Consider the following 6,762-nt stretch of genomic DNA (forward strand, 5'->3'; position numbering starts at 1 on the left):
AAACGCGCTACTTTTAAAAGGGCGCAAAGTACATGTGAAAAAATGTATTTCGAAAATCCATATTCCTGAAACTTTCTGACCGATGCGCTACAAAGAAAGTTGCGTGTTCTCCTTTAGAATTTCGTCATTTTACAAATCGTAATATAATTTTAACAAAAACGTGGCATGCTAAAGAAGAATTAAAGAGTTTTAAAAAATAATTGATTAATAGACTTAGTTTATTTTACTTCGCTTATCTGTTACATATGGCTAATCGCAAAGATGAGGATCCGTGATGATATGATGAAATTGTTGAAAGGAAAGTAGACCCGGGCCCGGGCGGGGATTCGAACCTGGGGGCCCTTGGCATCGTAAAGCGTTGTGCTAACCACTTCGCCACGGAGGTCAGCATTACCAGGAAATAAACAGAAAATGGCAATCATATGGCATCTATGTTTTAATATACGAGAAACATTTGCGAGGAGGTTATTGAAGTAACAAATAATTATTACATTATTACTAGACGTTGTGATGAAAATTATTAATATACCTATCTGAAATATCGGGAGTTGACCTTGCAGTCTCTAAATGTACTTTTAGGGTTACGCAAAACCTTTACTAAAAATTGCTTGTGTAAATTTATAAGCTATTAAAATTTAAAACTTATTCCTGTTCGAAAAAAGAAACTTCCAAGTCAAATTAATATTTCGTATAAATACATATATTTCTCTTTCATGAGGCCAAGAGAGTATTTGGAGGTGACGGTGGCTTGGGAAGGCTATAGCCCCGGATCTCGATCTGCAAAGTGGCTTCCAGTGCGAAAACATTGCTATGAAATAGTCCAGAAGAAGGGGCGAAATGATTTTAAATGGCTCAAGAATACAAAGATATAAGTGGACATTTGACAAGCTTAGTCTAAAACTTATAACTGAAATCGTACGTGTGTGTGTGGCGCGGGGGGGGGGGGGGGGGCTGGCTGCGTGAGGTAACACAGTGGAATATGATTCACAATACTAAAATTAAAATATATATGTGGGAACAATAGAAATCAAAATATGTTGCAGCTAGTGACGGCGCAATACGCGTAGTAAAGATGGAGGAATAAATCATATTTTCCCGGGGCAATCATGTTTATTATTCCGTTACATACGACACAAAAATGCATATTTTGGCTAAAAGAGCATTCATTCATTTATTTATTTTTGTCGTTTTACTGGGGGCAGATAAGAGAGAGAGAGAGAGAAATTGTCGAACGAGAAAAGGGGGCGTTCTTGCCCCCCCCCCCCCGTAGTGTGGTCACTGCCTATAGCTATTCTGGAGAAGAATGCACCAATTAATACGCTATTAAATAAAACAGATACTTTTAAAACTTTTAATCAAATTATTTGTGAACTATGATTTAAATTTAGAGAGAACACATACCTGTTTAATTTAATTTGGATGAGTTAACTTCTGAAGCCTGCCATTTCAGAGCCTTCTTCCGGTGTAACTCACTGCCCTTTGAGCTCTAGCTGCTGCGTTCAGGTGGCGGAACGAGCAGAATACTAATTAAAACAAATATGTGACAAATATATAAATATATAAAAAACAACGTGTTGAAGCTATTGACGGCGCCAAAGAAAAGACAGAAGAGAAAAATGGAGAGTGCAGTGATATTTTACGGGAAGCAGCAGGCACGTATCCAGGAATTCCTTTCCTATCTAGTGTACACAAAACAATTTCCTAAAGGAGGGGGAGGGCTCGAACCCCTGATCCCCACCTTGGATAAGTGCCATTAACAATAATAGGGTTATAGAACATTTTCCGTCTTGTCTCGATAATTATTCCTTTCCTTAAATTATCGTCACTTTATTGAAGAAGCCAAAAACCTAATTTTATCAGTGTAAACTGAAAAATTTCCTTGGGGAGCGGCTAGGGCCTCGAGCCACCTGATCCCTACCTTGGATACGCGCTATTAACAATAACAGGCTTATAGAACATTCTCCGTCTTGCCTAGATAATTATCTCTCTCAAATTATCACCATATTATCCAAGAAGCCAAAAATCTAATTTTATCTAGCGTAAACTGAACATTTTCTGAAGGGGGGGGGCTTGAGCCCCCTGATTCCCACCTTGGAAACGAGCTGTTACCAATAACAGGGTTATAGAATATTCTCCGTCTTGCCTTGATAATTATCTCTCTCCTTAAATTAACGTCTCATTATTTTATTTGACACCACAAGAAACAAAAAATCTCATTTTATCTAGTGTAAACTGAAAACTTTCGGGGGGCTCGAGCCCCCTAAGCCCCCCCTTGGATACGTGCCTGGGAAGCAGTCACGTTTATTACACCCTTACATTTACATACAATATTAAAAAGTTCTGCTTTTAGATCTCGCACAATGCCTTTTCACAAGAAAGGGCAATCCCGCATTTTTATATCAATCAAGCTGTGATATTTTAGATTTCTTCCGTTAGTTTTCTGATAATAGTTTTTACAGCTTTCCATAGCATTTAGGCATGATTTCAGTTGACAAGAACAAAATAATCTTATTTCAAAACATACAGCAAAAAGAAATCCAAGGCGCTTAAGTTAAAACTCCCTTACATTGGAAGCCTGGAGAGAACAAAACAGGGGTTCCTTCGTAACACGATTTCTTGAAAACCATTTTACACATTTAAATCAACTTTGTGATAAATTGATTAGAAAGGATGAATCTTAACAGTAAAAATTGTAACTTTTCCCCTGCTACTATATTTTAGAAGATATTCGTTGTCAAATATCTCAATATTTGCATAAGGAACCAGCCTTTTCCGTGCCGAGCTTCTCGACGATGACGTCATGCATCCACGGACAACTGCGCATACGATCTGCGCCGCCGAACGAGCACCCCCTGGGTGAGGCTAGCTAGGTTGAGTTCTCTTAGCCTAAATAATAAGTTTCCATTGTATTTATACTAATGGAACCTAACCTAACCTCGTACGCATTCCTCATCTGACGTGAGAACACAAGGTAGCAAAACCGTTGTGCGGAGAGGAAGACCCCTCACATTTAGCTCCGCCCCACCCTTCGACTTATGGCGTCAGAAAAAGTTACGATATTATAAACTGTGACGTCAGAAAGACGGAGTGGGGCACAGACCTGAATAATGTTTGTTGCTGGCCAAGGCCTGAGGGTCTCCCTTATCGCACAACGCTAGGACAACCCTGCATTCGGATTCAGACGTTAGATGAATGTCTACGTTGTTACATTTTTGGATCGATTCTTTTGGCATAAATACACTGTAAATATATTATTTATGCTAAAATAACTAAACTTAACAGGGCCTAACCTATCAACTTAGGCATCTAGGGGCTAGATTCCTAAAATTGAATTGAAGAAATGTGTTTTGCCTATAACAGACTGTTACCCTCTTGAATCAATTATTTGGGCAGACAAATGTCATGGAAAAATATTTTTTGTATATTAAAGAAATATTTATGCACATGTGCTAATTGGGACAGTATTGCAAGCAGTGGTGTGCCCAAAGAAGGGTTTGTGGGGTGGTCATAACTCCCCATTTGGGGCAGTATTCTTAAAAAAAAAAAAAAAAAAAAACCATCAAAGGCAGGAAAAGATTGCAAAATTGGGCTGACTGCTAAAAAAAAAAGTGTATATATAACCCATCTCAAGCAGTCTGCTAAAATATTTCCATTGTATGAATAGGAAGTCAGTTCTCTTGTAATCCTATTATGTTTGATGTAACCCTTCTCCCAAATTATTCTCTGAAAGAAAAAACACAAATTTCAAGGAGGTACATCATTACATTATACACAGTATGTAAAAAGTTGACATGGTAGCAGTGGCGGCGATTGGGTTCCAAAACTAGGGGGCAATGACAATTTATTTTCCCTTGGTAGATAAGGTTTAGCATGGTATGGGGAAAAAATGGCAAGACGTTGGATCGCAAATGTCCCCACGCACTCACTAATTGCTGCCAATGCATCGTAGGTGCTATATTAAAAACTCTTGGCACCATATTTGTGTATCAATATCACCGTGTAATGGGGGATCAGGCTGCTCACATAAAGTTGAAATGTAGAAAAACTTATTGCATTATTACTAGTAGGAGTATTCCACTGGGGAGACTTCTAGTTGATTGACCAAATGAGTGATTATCCAACAGAACGTGGTTAGCATGATATGACATCATGGGGCCTGGGTTCGATTAGTCGAAAGTGGAAGAAAAGCAATGTAAAATAAACAAAATCATTTTTTTTTTACGAATACTAAATTCACATTATTCTATTTAGTCATTAACTTTTACACGAGGGTTACCCAGTCCTGCACCATTGATCTGTGGTCTAAGGCATCATGCTTTGGGTTCCGGCTACAGGATGCGTGCAGGTTCAAATCTCCTGGGGGAAGCTAATAACTTTTCTCCTGAGACTTCAGGTGTATGGGACCGGTAGCCACCCACGAATGAGTAGCGTAAGCTGGTCATGGAAACCTACAACAATGACTGGGGGTTTGTTGTGCTGACCACATGTTACCCCGTAACTGGTTAGATGATTTCCCATCTTCGCAGACGAGAGTGAGGCCGGGAGTCGGTAGGTAGGCCCCTGGCCGTCAGGGGTTGTTGCACGAAAGGTTATCATCATTATGAGGGTTACCCGGAAAGTAACTTTCATATTCATCTGGAGTGTAAGTACTGGTTGACTGTTGAATGATCAACTGGTTCAGAAGATTGATAAAAAGGGTTTAACAAAATAGCAGATTCACAATTAACAGAATTACAATCTCGATAGCCCTTTTATTATAAGTTTGTTAAACATGCTGTAATCTTCTTTAGACCCAGTTGCTTTGGATTTCTGACTTTTAGATTATAACTTAAACAGTGTTTTGTATTGATATAATAGAATTATTTTCAATTGCTTCTGTAACTTGGTAGGCAAACCTTCCATTGTCTTTCCTTTCCTACAAGAACTAGAAGCTGCATAAACTATGTAACCATGATATGTCCCAGTCCCATACCTGTGCCTAACCTCCCAGTGACAACACAATTCACAGCTGAAAAAGACTGTACGTGCAGTAACTTCTTGTGCTGCTCTCCCAGCCTATCACAAGGGATTGTGAACAAACCTTTGAAAAGGACAATTGTTGTTGTTCTTGGCTGCTCTACTAGTTACTCATAATCAATGGTACTGGTGAGAGAAAAAAATGCAATTGATACTTACCGATACATTGGCTCAGTCCTACAAACTATTCTGTTGAAGAAAATTCACTCGATCATTCACCAAGCATATGATTGGAATTGGTTGAAATGCTAGAGTAAAAACTTATCAATGAAATATTTTCACATTGTCAACTACTAATGACAAGAGATAAGATGAGCAATGATAACTATTTTATCCATTTTATTTTTTAACAATATACACCTTCATTAGTTGTGTCATTCACACTGAGCTCATCTGACACTGAAACAATTCATATGCAAAAAAACTCGCATAACCAGAAATTATTTTACACATGAAATGCTCTTATGCCATCCACTTACTGGCACTTGCTAATCTTTGTTCACATGGGTGTAACTTGGGGGGGGGGGGGGACAGGTACGAAGTTGAGGCTTAACTTTTGAGGGGGCAGGGCCAGAAAATTTTTTATCCTACAAAGATAACATCCACGATTATTTCCTACATAACTGTTACATTTGCGAAATAATAATAATTATTATTATTTATAAGCTCCTCAGGTCTTAGCAAAAGTATCCTTTTAACAAACCTGACCATTTGTGTGTGTGTGTGTGGGGGGGGGGGGGGTGCGTGTCCCCCTTGTTCCTGCCAAATTACGCTTAAGTTTGTTCACTTTGATTACAATTGTTTTTTAACATGGTCATCTACCAGTAGTACGAGATATAGTTTTGTTTTTATTTTCTCAAATTAACTTTTGTCTCAAGTCTGTTTTAAAAAAAATCTTTCAAACATTTTTGTTTTAAACATGTAAATATGTCATGTCATCCCTGTGCCTAGTTGGCCGTCACTATTATAAGAGGATGATTAGATGAAAATAATGATGTGACAACCACAAAACAACACCCATTTCCAGGCTGGAATTCGAGCCTTTGGCATGTATAACATACAGGGTGCAAACCTCCCTAAATACCTATGATGCCCCTGACCCCCCCCCCAAATATGTCAATTATTTGGTCAGACAAATGTTATGGAAAAACATTTTTAATAAACATTTTGTATTAAAGTTACTTTTATGCATATACGTTACAAGAAATCTAAACGACGTTGCTCACATATCCCTCTCTCAAACCAATACCTAATATTTTTTATAAGTAGATTGAAGCAATTTGGTAATTGCTTTAGATTTAGGTATTAATTTCTTCCTATTCTAATGTATAAAACAGTCCTTGTATCTAAAAAGACAAAATTTGTCTTAAACAAATCAAATCAACCCCTCCGCACCCTGTTGACATGCCTTCTTACTTTTAAGAGATACTTGTTTCGGATTCTCCCTAGAACTAGAAATAAAGATTTAGATACATGCCTGCATATACAGCATGTAACAAAAGTCTGGAAACACTTTAAAAAAAATTATTGTAGCCAAACAATTAGCATTACAAAGTGACAAAGTACATCATTTCAAAGAGTAAAGTTGCAATTTTTTTTTCTCATTGCAGGTGTTACGTGTAGTTCCATATATCGTCGCTAGGTGGTGTCATAACCAAGATGGCACTTTCTGGAGCTGAGAAGGCTTTCTGCGTGCTAGAATTTGACAACGGATGTCCTAAGAAAATTTAGAATGAAGTACGGGAA

The sequence above is a fragment of the Lepisma saccharinum genome, chromosome 21 (genome assembly GCF_977018435.1).
Source record: "Lepisma saccharinum chromosome 21, izLepSacc3.1, whole genome shotgun sequence".
In the NCBI taxonomy this organism is placed as follows: Eukaryota; Metazoa; Arthropoda; class Insecta; order Zygentoma; family Lepismatidae; genus Lepisma; species Lepisma saccharinum.